We start from the raw sequence: 13246 nt of genomic DNA, 5'->3' as shown, positions 1-13246 counted from the left end.
CAAGTGGAGACAATTTCACTGCCTCATTGAAGAAGATGCACAAATCCACATGGGACAGGACTCTTACTTGCTGTGGTGAACGTGGCAACATCACCTATGTTGCATAATTCTGATTTTCATGTTTTAAAACTTTTCTGAAGGGTCTTCATTTCTGTCTCCTCTAAGCACGGTTTTTTTCTCCCCTGACTCCCAGCCCCTTTAAGAAAAGAATGTGATGACTACCTGATTATTGAATACTTTGGGGTTTAATTTATTTGTAAGGGTGGGTTTTTACAGGTACTTTACTATATATCCCCTCTAATGAATGTTAAGCCTCTCTTGAATATAGGCACTAATTTTTGGTTTGAAAAATGAGGGAGAGGCTAAATTGCAAGTTCTATCTACTTTCTCTGAGGTGTTTGGATTGCTTTGGTAGACATCCTACTGCATCAGCCATTGAAGTCCCAAAAAAAGGATGTGGCTTTTTTGTCTTGGTGGCTGCTGAAAGTTATTAATATTATGGAACTCTCATTTCAAACTGTATTTCACAGTCCTGTTAGTTACATGCAATAGAACAGAGACTTTAATGATTTGGCATTAAGTAGCCCAGGATATGAGTCTAGGCATCACCACTTAGTTCATTCACTCATTCATCACGCAGATCATTACTAAATGCCTTTATTTGCCAGTCACTAGAGTAGGTACTATGAACCCAGGGGTGAACAAAATTTTCTAAACCTTTTATTTTTTATTTTTATTTTTATTTTTTTACAGATTTTATTTATTTATTCATAGAGACACAGCTAGAGAGAGAGAGGCAGAGACACAGGCAGAGGGAGAAGCAGGATCCATGCAGGGAGCCTGATGTGATTCGATCCCGGGTCTCCAGGATCACGCCCTGGGCTGCAGGCGGCGCTAAACCGCTGCGCCACCGGGGCTACCCTCTAAACCTTTTAAATCTCATTTTTCTCCACCATAGAAGGAAGATAAAAATGTCTAATCTCATTGCATTGTCCCAAGACTTAAATGAGATTAAACCCCCAACATTACCATGTGCTTGAACAATGCTCAGTAAATATTAGCTTTTATCACATCTTAATAAATTTGTAGCCATGCTTCAAACAGGTCAAATGTTTAGTCAAATGTTCTAAATTCTCCTTATTTTTTGTTAAGGTGTTTCAGTAGCTTAAAATACTGAATATCTAATGTAGTTAGGGTTTCTGGTTATACTATAACAATCTTCACAACTGCATTGTATTAAGTTGTTTCAGCTTTCCTTCTATATTCAGGAAAAAGTTCATGGCCTTTCTATTCATTTATCATTTTATTTGCTTACTGGAAGCTGATAACCTTTAAAAGTTTCTCTTGAGTTAACTGGAATTTGTCTCCTATATGATTTACATTTGATATTCCCAAGTCAATTAAAAAGCATTTTGTATTTTTTAAATTTATTTTTAATCCTCTTAATAAGAATTTAATAAAGTTAATTACATTTATAAATATGTTGGCAGTCTGGTTTTATGTGGAAACCTCCCAGAGCATCTCTGTCTCTCTCTGTCTCTGTCTCTGTCTCTCTCTCTCTCACACACACACAGAGCCATCTTACTTTTCCTATTATCAATATTAGTCTGAGCTTTCTGCCATGTCTTCAATTCCAGAACAGCAAAGGTTAAACTTCTCATTTATTATTGGAGCAGGAGAGTAAAATCATGGCTTTCTTTTCTTATCCTTAATCATTTTTATTGAGTTACAGCTAAATGTATGCATAACTTGAAGCAAAGTCCTTCATTCATATAAATATGCTTTTAGCATAACCTTGTCCATATCTTTTTTGTAGCTTCTAAAATAAACTTCTTAAATTGCCTGTTTCTTAAGGTCTTGACTTCGTCTATCCCCTTCTCCACACTTTATCTTCTGTCTTCTCTCCCCATACTGGGGATGACTAATCTTACAAATATTCCTTTCTAGTTTCTGCCCTATCTCCCAACATTCTCCCTCCAACACTTACCTACCTGCTTTACTCAGTCATTCTCTCAATGGATCCCCCTTCTTTCTTTTTCTCCACGGTGTCATCTGGAACATCCACTTTGCTCAAATTTCCATTGTCTCAGATTAGAAATATCATAGCAAATAGCATAAGGTCTGTTATCCAGAAACTGCAATACACTTGAAAGGTTTTTTTCCTAAGGCTTTAGACTGAATCTTTCCAAGCAAATGTCCCACTATCTTGTCCTAGTGGACAAGCTTTCTTCCTGAAAATATCCTCAGAATGAGAAATCACAGCTGATGAAAACTGCAACCTCGTGCTTGTAGTTTATAAAGTTAAGTAGCTCACTTTACTGTGGGCTAGAGGATTTTTGTTTCTCCTTAGGGCAATGCATAGTGTTCTTTCATTAACTTAGATGGTGAAGGTCATGTTTTCTCTACAGATCTGAATGTAAACCTCTTCCTGCCAGTTACCACGGGTGTGACTTTTAACCAGAGAGGAATAATTGATTTTTGAAGACACTCTGGCCTTTACATATTTGCCTGTCTTACTTACTGTAATTTCATCTTGTTTTTCAAATACATGATTAGCCACAATATGGTAAGTGTATAAATCAACTCCCTGCCCTCCAGAGTCTTATGCATTTAGACTCTAAATTACTTCGGTGATGCTGAAGAAATACGAAGATACTTGGTCTGAATAACATGCAACCTACTTCAGAAGCAGACAATTCTCTATATTGTCAGAGGAAAATATTTTCCCAAATGCATTCTGTTTTGTAAGGCAGTGTTCATCTTCTGTACCTCCATCATCTTGGGTTTGAAGTCACCTCATTCACTCCCTACTCTAAAGAGTATTCAGAGTCAGTGCCAAGGTTTAAACAAACTCCTGACGCATTATGACGGGAGAGATGTTACTGCTGCTTGACTTGATGACATGCCTTCTTCCCCAGATCAATACTCCTCTTAAATGTGTTTTATGGTATTTTTAAACACAAGTTCAAATTATTTTGGAGAATTTTACAAAGTTCTTTCAAATAATTGACAGCATCCAGAGTGTCATTAAATAGTGCTGAGAATCAACTTAATTTTCTTTCTAAACTTCAGTTCGAAATGAGTAGCACCAGATACAGAATTTGAGAAAGGGTTGTAACATTTCTGAAATGAGATTGGAAGTAGAAAATTAAAAGGGTTGATGGTATATATGCCAGTTTGATCTCCAGTACATTCCTCCCATCTTTGTACTTCCATGCAGGTGTCTGCCGGCTTTAGGCTGTTGCTTCCTACGGTGCCTTGCCTAGATCATACCATGTACCAGTTGTTTCTTGCTCTGGGCTTTTCTGGCACTGCAGCACGGCATGCCTGAGATTTCTATCACCTGAGAGGTTATGCATACACCTGCTACCCCAAAGTGCAACCCAAGAAGTTCAGTCCTATGACTGACAGGGAACCAGGGCCAATGGATAAGTGCTATGTCCTATTTCTTTAGGAAGGACATTCAGAGCTACATGTCAGAAAGATCCTCAGAAAATGGCCAGTGTTGCCAAACCCTGAAATCAGACTCATGTGTCTGATGCACAGAAAACTAATCTCTGAATTATCAGGTTGGAAGCAGAAAAAGCTTTATTATCAGAAGGGCAGCCCAATGAGAAGGCAGGGGACTGGTCCCAAATCTACCTTACCCTGTTGAGACTAGAACAATATATATGATTAGCAAAGTATATGGAGCTTAGGTCAGGATCTGGATAGACCTCCAATCTTCTAGTTACAAGTTGTTGTGGGCATCCTAGTGCCACCTGGGGCTCCTGGTTTGTTACATTTAACATCATGTCTGATATTGGTTCTGCAAGACAGACATTATCAACCAGCAGTCCAACCCTGATCTCTGTAAGTAACTTCAGGAAATAGAAGAAAAGGACAAAGTTAATACTTCTTGCAAGGTGGTGGAAGAACATGCCTATGTGCAGCATGTGAAGTTACTATGGAGGGAGAGCCTGGTAAAAGTTTAAGTGAATGAAGAAATGTATATCTGGGTTCAACAGGATGGAGCACCTGTGCATTGGAACTGAGGCTAACCTGGCATCATACCCTTGCATTGCCTTTCACTCCTCCACTGTGTATCCCCTATTGGTCTCTCACTCTTTCCTGTCAACATGCAAGCTACCTGCTCAGAAGACTCTGTCTCAGTCTTTGCTTCAGAGGAATGCTGGCTAAAACATCAATGGTTTAACCAGTTCAAATACTGTTCATTTAGACCAACTATAGAATTTGAACTTCTCTTCCTACCAACACTCTCCTTTGGAGAGAAAGGGGAAGAAGGGCACAACTAGCATCAGTGCAAAAGAATTCACAAGGCCACCCAGCTACATAAACATGTTAGCGAACAAAAGATTCACAAACTAATCATACTGTCCTGAAGGAAAGCAAATCAGTAATTAGGATAAAATCTCCAGGGAGGGTGAGGGGAGAAGGGAAATTACTTTAGCAAATGCATATTTAATGACTTAGCAAGATAAGATAATTAGGCATAGTCGACTGTGGGTGGGAGTGGGGGGGACAGAAAGGCTGTCACAACTGAGAGATCCAAGCTCATTTATAAAGTAATTAAGTCTCAAGTGCTGTTGTGGCCCAAAGAGATTTAACTTTTTAGAAATTTTAATCTCTGGCTCAACTTTTGAAAAGCTAGTTATTTTGAAGCCTTAGAAAGCAAGTTAGCCATGAGGGATGCAGAGGGGCATCTGAAAATCCTGTTGCCCTGGGAGGTGGGTGCTCTGTAGCGGGAAATGGGCTCTCCCTGTGCTGGCACACCAGGTGGACAGAGAAGAGGAAAGGGCAGGGTGTCTGGGGAGTGCAGTCGGTTGGGCGTCTGACTCTTGATTTGGGCTCAGGTCAGGATCTCAGGGTCCTGACACCTGGCCCCATGTCAGGTTCTCTGCTGGTCTGGAGCCAGCTTGGAATTCTTTCTCTCCCTCTGCGCCCCCCCCCCCCGCCCTGACCCTATGCACTCACTCTGAAAGAAAGAAAGAAAGAAAGAAAGAAAGAAAGAAAGAAAGAAAGAAAGAAAGAGGGATCCCCGGGTGGCGCAGCGGTTTGGCGCCTGCCTTTGGCCCAGGGCGCGATCCTGGAGACCCGGGATCGAATCCCACGTCGGGCTCCCGGTGCATGGAGCCTGCTTCTCCCTCTGCCTATGTCTCTGCCTCTCTCTCTCTCTCTCTCTCTGTGACTATCATAAATTAAAAAAAAAAATTTAAGAAAGAAAGAAAGAAGGAAAGAAAGAAGAAGAAGAGAAAGAAAAAGAGAAAAAAATTTGAAGCAGACTCTCCGCTAAATGCTTGAAATGCATTCCCCATTCAACTCCACAACAACCCTTAGAAGTAGGTATCCCTAACCCCATTGCACAAACAAGGTGAGGGGCAGTTGGATTATTTCAACTGGGATATGTTTCAAATTTGACCATTGTGACTTGGGTCTCAGGGTGTCCAACACATATTGAATGGACTTTAATTATTCCTTGCTTAAAGGAGAGGGGATGTGAAGGAAGTGTTGATGTTTTTTATACTTCTCATGCAAATAACACAGGTTGTATATAAATTGGGTGAAATATCTTTAAACCCACAGACTGAGGTAGGATTATGGATCATCAGGTTTCCTACAGGGAGAAAATAAATGTGCTGATAAGGGTTAGCCAACCATTCACCTCACCCTGACAATCATAGATTTCACAGAAAATTAAAGCATTAATCTTCTAGTTTTCTCCCCAGGGCCTATTCAGTTTATTTTATTTGAGTTTGTGTCAATTCCTGAGAGATGAATCAAGTCGGAAGCCCTAGATATAAAGGTTCTGGATCTACCAAGTTTGTGGACCTAAAAGAGGAGGATGTCCCAGTTCTTTCAGTAATTCTAGACCTGGTCAGTCAGTCACAGACTGCTAGGCCCTCACCCCAGGCATAGCTTAGCCTGGAATCTCCAGGCTGCAAAAGTAGCTGAGCCCTGCTGTGCAGAAGCCCCCACCAGCAGAGATGGTAGGACTCTGATATTCTTATCATCATTTTGAATTATAAGTCACAGTCAGTCATGTATCAACCAAACCCATGAGGAAACTACTGATTCAAAAGCTATTATAGGGGAAAGGAGAGAAAATGAGTGGGAAATATCAGAGAGGGTTACAGAACATGAGAGACTCCTAACTCTGGGAAACGAACAAGGGGTAGTGGAAGGGGAGGTGGGCAGGGGGATGGGGTGAGTGGGTGACGGGCACTGAGGGGGGCACTTGATGGGATGAGCACTGGGTGTTATGCTATATGTTGGCAAATCAAACTCCAATAAAAAAAATATACAAAAAAAAAAAAAAATCTACCCCAGGAATTGACTAGTGTGAAAAGATTAAAGATCAAATTGAAATGTGAAAAAAAAAGTTATTTATGAGAGGAAAAAATAAAGCAAAATGAAATCAGAGAGGGAGACAAACCATAAGAGACTCTTAGTCATAGGAAACAAACTGAGGGTTGCTGGAGCTAGAGGGGGATGTGGGGTAACTGGGTGATGGACATTAAGGAGGGAGGGCACATGATGAAGCGAGCACTGGTTGTAAGATTGATGAATCACTGACCTCTACCTCTGAAACCAATAATATATGTTAATTAATTGAGTTTAAATAAAATAAAAATAAAAAATTATATAATAATGAAAAAAACAAAAGTTATTTATATATATCTATATTCTGATTGCCAAGTACACACAGATAAGTATTAATAATGAAAAGGATCATAGCTAAAATTTATACAGTGTATACCATGTGCCAGGTACTATTCTAAATATATATTTCTAAATACATGTATTCTAATATACATACACAAAAATATATTCTGAATATATATATTCTAAGTATATGTATTATATATGCTTTAAACAGATATTCTAAATATATATTTTAAACATTTATTCTAAATATGTATAACCTACATATGCTCTAAATATATATTGTAAATAATACATTATATATATTCTAAATTTACTTTATTTTTTAAAGATTTTATTTATTCATTCAAGAGAGAAAGAGCAAGAGCACAAGCAGAGAGGAGGGGTAGAGGGAGAGAAAGAAACAGACTCCCAGCTGAGCCAGAAGCCTGACAAGGAGCTTGAACCCAGGACCTTGAGATCACAACCTGAGCTGAAGACAGACATTAACCATCTGAGCCATCCAGGTGCCCCTTAATTTATTTATTTAATTCTCTGAATAACCCTATCATCTTCATTTTATAGACAAGGCAACCAAGACAAAAGGAGGTTCAGTAACTCAGCAGAGAGAAAGACATCCTGAAAGAGTTCAGTATGGCAAAGAATACAGAGACTAAGAAACTACCTAATAATGGGATAATGCTTGTAGAAACAAGAAGTGTGGTAGGATGAGACCAAGATCTGATTTATACCACCTGGGGGAGCTGGGAAGGTTGTCAGGTCAGTGACATCTGAATATCTCTTGAAAAATTAAAGCAGCTTTCAAAATAGGACAGGTGGGCCATAAGAGGCCATACAATCTATTCAGCCTTATTCATTATTGGAAGCAACCAAGATGTCTTCCAGTAGGTGAATGGATAAACTGTGGTCCCTCCAGACATGGAATATTATTCAGCAATAAAAAGAAATGAGCTATTAAACCATGAGAAATTATAGAGGAAACTTTAATGCATTTTACTCACTTAAAATGCATCTTTCACTTAAAGATGTCATTCTGAAAAGGTTGCATATTGTGTGATTTCAACTTCATGACATTCTGGAAAAGGCAAACAATGGAGACAGTGGTTACCAGGAGTTTGGGGGAGGGAGGAACAAACAGGTGAAGCATGGAGAGTTTGGGGGGGAAGTGGAACTATCCTATGTGATTCTGTAATGGTGGATATATAGTATCATGCATTTGTCAAAACCCACAGAATGTACAATATCTTAAAGTGTGAATCGTAACATAAACTACGGACTTTGGTTAATAATAATGTATTGCTATTGGTTCATCAGTTGTGATAATTGCACTAATGCAAAATATTAATAACAGGGGAAATTGTTGGGGTGGGAGGAATGAGTAGTACTTTTCTATAAACTTAATTTTTTTTAAAGATTTTATTTATTTATTCATCAGAGAGAGAGGCAGAGACACAGGCAGATGGAGAAACAGGCTCCATGCAGGGAGCCCGATGTGGGACTTGATCCCCGGTCTCCAGGATCACGCCCTGGGCTGAAGGCAGGGCTAAACTGCTGAGCCACCCGGGCTCCCTAAACTTAATTTTCTATAAACTTAAAACTGCTCTTTAAAAACTGAATCCTAACAGAACCAAAAAAAGCAAATACAGAGTGTTACAGAAAGAGGGCAACCAATCTTTAGTGTACTTTAAAAAATCTCAGTGAGACTTGGGTGAGCAGATGCAACATTAAGCCTTGAGTAACTTATGACTTGGCATCCATTACATTATGAGCTGATTTTCTTCCCTGTCGTTAGTTGGCTTCAAGGTGTGAAGAAAATGAAGATTCCTTTGGCTGAAAGTAAAATAAGCCTAAATCACACTCCTTTAAGCACAGGAAATGTACTGTTTACAAGGGTGGCACTTCTGTCGTAAGTGAATCAGAGAGGTACAAAGGAAGTCACTTTAATGCTTCCCTCTTCTGACTTCTCTCTCTCCCCCTCTCTGCTGTCCTCTGATTTGAAGCAATTCTCCATCAGGTTCTTTCTACTTGGCTGTAGCAATAGCCACTAGAAAAATTCTTAGTGTTTCTGCTCTCTGAAGGCAAAACATCTTCTATGTGCATCTGTGTCAGTCACAGAAAAGAGGCCCTGGCCCCTCTGGAGTCAGGTCCATCTGTGTCTAGGAGAATGAGATCATTTCTTTTAGCTTAGGCTGCATGCTCAGTGCAATGGTGGCATACGAGGTAGAGATGTGTGTGGCAAGGAAGTAACTGAACAGGAAGGGGGAAGCAATTGAGCTGCTTCTGGAAGAAAAAGGAGGAGGAGTGACCAACAGCCCCAAACTAAACCAAACCAACCCAAACCAAAAATGGTTTTAAAAGAATAAAAACCGAAGTGTAGGGACACTTGGCTGGCTCAGTTGGAAGAACATGGAGACTCTTGTTCTTGCAGTCATGAGTTCGAGCCCCAAGATGTGTGTAGAGATTAATTAATTTAAAAAACTTAAAAACAAAATGGAAGCGTATCTCAGCCCTGGCTCTGACTTGCAAACCACAGATGCTGTGTCAGTCTATCTCAAGGAAATCAGTTTATCAAGCAGGATCTTGGGGGTTCCTGGGGAGGACAGGAGGTTGGAGAATTGGACTGGCAAATAGGCAGGAGCCAAGGAAGGCCGCAGGGTTGAAGTCCAGAGGTCACGCCACAGGAGCCTGATAGATTGCTCCCAGTCCTCCTGCCACCCCCACCCCCCAAATAAAACCATCCCCTCTGGTTATTTTTTGGCCAGAAAAGAAGAATAAAGACAGGAGAGGTAATAGGACCCTGACCAATTTATTATTTTATTTTCTGGGACCAAACACTGAGCACAGGTGCACACATTCTGATGCTAACCCATGCTAAGGGTATCTGCTCTACCCACACTTCAGTGGCCAGGGTTTGTGTTGCATGACCTTTCCCACCTACCCATAAGCTGATTGGACCAAGGGTGGCTACCTTGAAGATGAGCTGCTCCAATCATAGTTCTCGCTGTGAAGTTTGGAATTGGGAAATAGAAAGTGGATTGGCTCTGGGAACTGAGCATAAAGTTCCTGCAGCAGTGTCAGGGACCTGGTCACCACTAGGAGCTGTGAACACACAAGGATCTCGGCAGCTCAGTGGGGGGAAAGTAGGCATGGGGATGCCGTGGTGGACATGCTCAGAGGAGCAGAAGCCAGGAGGGGTGCTCATAGCCATGTCACAGAGCAGCACCAGCTCCTGATGGCTCCCATTCCTTTCCCTGAGACCTGGGTGAATTTCAGCTTGTGTCCCTGGCTTCTCCTGAGCTTCCCTTCCTCATGCATCCTTTCCAGGCAAATCACCTTAATATGAGCCAGTGTGAATGAAACCCTGCTCCCTGTGTTTTAAACTACTTTTAATGGAATTAGGACAATTCTAATACAAACTGGCAAATATATTATAGAGATAAACATCTTATGCACCCCAGAAATATAATATTCCTGAGTGGAAGGAAATCTAGGAATCATGAAGTTCAATCTTGTCTCTCTCTCTCTCTCTCTTTTTTTTTTAAGATTTTATTTATTTGAGAGAGAGAGCTCAGGTGCATGTGTTGAGTGGGAAGAGGGGCAGACTCTGCTGCTGAGGGTGGAGGGGACTCCAGGATCAATCTCACATCCTTGAGATCATGACCTGAACTGAAACCAAGAGTCTGGCACTTAACCCACTGAGCCACCCACATGCCCCTTGTTTAACCATCAGAAAAATAAACCTATGCAAGGCTACTACTATCTGAGGTCACATGGCTTGTTTCTGATAAGATTTCATGTTAATTTTATTTCTGAAAGTTTATTAAAAAAAAAAAAAAAAGCCAAACAAGCAAACAACAAAACCAAAGAAAAGCCCTATCATTGTTTACTTTTACTGAGAGCAAAAATCAAATAGAATGAATAAATCACTTTTAAGTCTAACTTTTTTCCAGAACTTGCTAGATATCCGTTCTGTAGAGGCTACAGTAACAGTTATAATCCAAATTTGTTGGTGTCTGCCCCTGCATGAATAATGTGGGGCCTCTATTTTCTCTAAATATCATTCTTCCAAGTATTTCTGATCCATGCTCTCTGCATCCCCCAGATGCTGTCTTGTTTCCCAACCACTTGGGAGCGCTGCTTCACCAGTGCCTTGTCTCCACATTCAGGGAGTTTTGACCTTTGGACTGAGGCCACTGTTTACTGCCTGTTTCCAAAGCACTGCTGGCCTTTCTGTGGTTCCTGATTAACTAAAGCCACCTAGGAGATGCAGGTGTCATCAGGGCATCCCAGTGACAAGTCCTGACTGGGCAGGAGAGAGTGAGGCTAGGACCAAGCCAGGGGGCATGTGTGTGTGTAAAGATGGAAGCTTGGGTTGCTTATTTTGTAGGCAATGAAGAAATAATGAACATTTTTAAAAGGAGAGGAAGGGATCAAATTTGTGTTTTGGGAATGCCATTCCAGCCACAGAGGAAGACTACGCAGGCAGGGGGGATGTACTGAACTAGGGGAGGAGCAGTTGCGATAGGGAGATTAATGGGATAAATTAGCAGAGTCCTGGGTTTCTGGCCTGGGAGATGGATGCATGTTGGTGCCACTAGCCAAGACTGGGAACACCTGAATAAGAGGGTCAGAACAGAACAATTTTGGTCTAATTCTTTAGGTTTTTGTATTAATGGACATGCGCTTGACTGGAGTTGTGATTTTATACTCACTGTGTCTTCTTTTTCCCATTAAAGATTGTTTTGATGATAAAATAACATGTACTTAAATAGTTTTTTCATCAACATATTTGTCTTTTGTTTATTGTTTGTCAAATAAGTCAGGAGGCTTTTAGAGGCTGCTCCCAGGTTTTGAAGACTATGACGTGGGCTGCAGGAGGCTGCTGATGGGAGGGGGGCGCTCATGGTCTGTATGTATGACACAAGACCTCGCTTGTGTCTGATTTTGATGAAAGGCTGCCTAGGTTTCAATGAGAACTGGACCCCTAATGATGAGCATTCTCCTTCTGACGTCAGCTCGTTCTTCATCGGGCACCTGTGTGAAGCTGCTGTACCAGCAGCTGTGCTCTGACCCTGAAAACTGCACATCTTCCCCATTTCTATCAGGTGCCTAACAGTCCATTGGGGTGACTGAGCCCTGCGAGTAACTGCTGTGGGATCAGCTGTAATGGAGCCTTATCAAACATTCATCCATTCAGGCATGAGCTGTCGGGCCATTACCCTACTTGTCAGACCCTGCTGTCGAGACAGTAAACAGTGCTGAGGCCCCTGTGGGTCTGTCCATCCTGCCCAGGAGTCATGTGGCACCGCCGGCTTCTTTCTCTCACTTTGCCTCCGTTGGAAACGAATTCAACCAGTGGAGTAACTGGCTGGCGGTTTAAAATAGGACAATGAATACAACAAGCATTTGCCCCAAGGGAACTCAGCCTGGGCTCCAGGATTGGACTATTTATTATCTCTCAGTACCAGATCCTGCCCCAGGTGACCTTGAGACTGCCGGTTTTTCCAATCCCGTCTGTTCTTTAACAGCAAGAAGTTTGTTTGTTGTCCTTTCGTTTGAAAGCGGGGAATGGTTGTGTAAATTGGTCTCAATCCTGTGAAGAAGATTTAACCGGTCAGTTAGAGTCTTCTTGCAATTCAGAAATTGGAACTGGTTTATTGTTGTCTGGACCTAAAGTGCCTCCTCCTAAGAGTGCTGACTGAAGTGAGGCTAATCCCTTCTGCTAGGACACCCGGGAGCCAGCAGTTTGGCTCTTCCTGTACTGTGCTCGTCCACCATCGGGGAGTGGTGCTGTCCCCTTTACTTGGGGATGGAGAAAGGACTGAGGCTTCCTCCCGTTCCTCCCTCTGAGAGTAAAACAAAATATCAGCATTGCATTCTAAAGGGAAGACCCTAATTCTAAGCAATTCCCTTAAGTGGCATAGAGGCGAGCACTTGGTCCCTTGGGGGCGGCAGGCCGAGGTCAGCGGGGGCCTGGGCTCTAGTGAGACTGGAAAGGAAACCGTCTGGGCGCAAATCCTGCCTGGGGAATTGGCACTGACTCCTTTTACTTTTCCTGTTGGAGTTTTGTTTGGTTATGACTTGCTTTCAGGTTCAAAGCACCATTTCTGTGGGGCACCTGGGCGGCTGGCTCAGTCGGTTGAGCCACCGGCTCTCGGTTCGCTCGGCCGATGTCGGGGCTCGGCTGCGGCGCCTGCGGGAGGTTCTGTCTCCTCCTGCGCCTCCCCTCGGCCCACGCACTGTCTCTCTCTGAAATAAATAATACATCTTAAAAAAAAAGTACTATTTCTTTTAAATCTTCACCCAACTTTTTTACATACTATCCTTGCTTTTTTTTTTTTTTTTTGAGAAATGGGCAACATACGTACCATTTGACCCGGCAGTTCCATTTCGTAGGGATTCACCGCAAAGAACCGAAAGAGGGCGTCGGCCTCCGTGCTGACGTCAGCGACCACTTCCTAGTGACCGACTCCTTCCTCCAGCTCACTCGGGGCTCCGGCCGCAGCCTGCGGACGCGGGGGCGGGAGCGCAGTGACGTAAGCACGTCGGGGCGCAGCGGAGCCGGAAGTTGCTGGCGCGGCCG

General features: G+C 42.2%; 1 long non-coding RNA gene across 1 annotated transcript; it reads right to left on the bottom strand.

Annotated features, from left to right (window-relative positions):
* Nucleotides 1-11435: 11435 nt before the first annotated feature.
* Nucleotides 11436-13171, bottom strand: LOC140631737 (uncharacterized). The gene is made up of 3 exons (XR_012029264.1): nt 13032-13171; nt 12782-12912; nt 11436-12256 (listed from the first exon to the last, which is right to left on the bottom strand). It is a non-coding gene; the product is annotated as an uncharacterized lncRNA (long non-coding RNA).
* Nucleotides 13172-13246: the final 75 nt, after the last annotated feature.

Source organism: Canis lupus, chromosome 4 (genome assembly GCF_048164855.1).
Source record: "Canis lupus baileyi chromosome 4, mCanLup2.hap1, whole genome shotgun sequence".
Taxonomy (NCBI): domain Eukaryota; kingdom Metazoa; phylum Chordata; class Mammalia; order Carnivora; family Canidae; genus Canis; species Canis lupus.
Note: the sequence above shows the minus strand (reverse complement) of the source record. Positions and strands in the feature narration are given on the sequence as shown.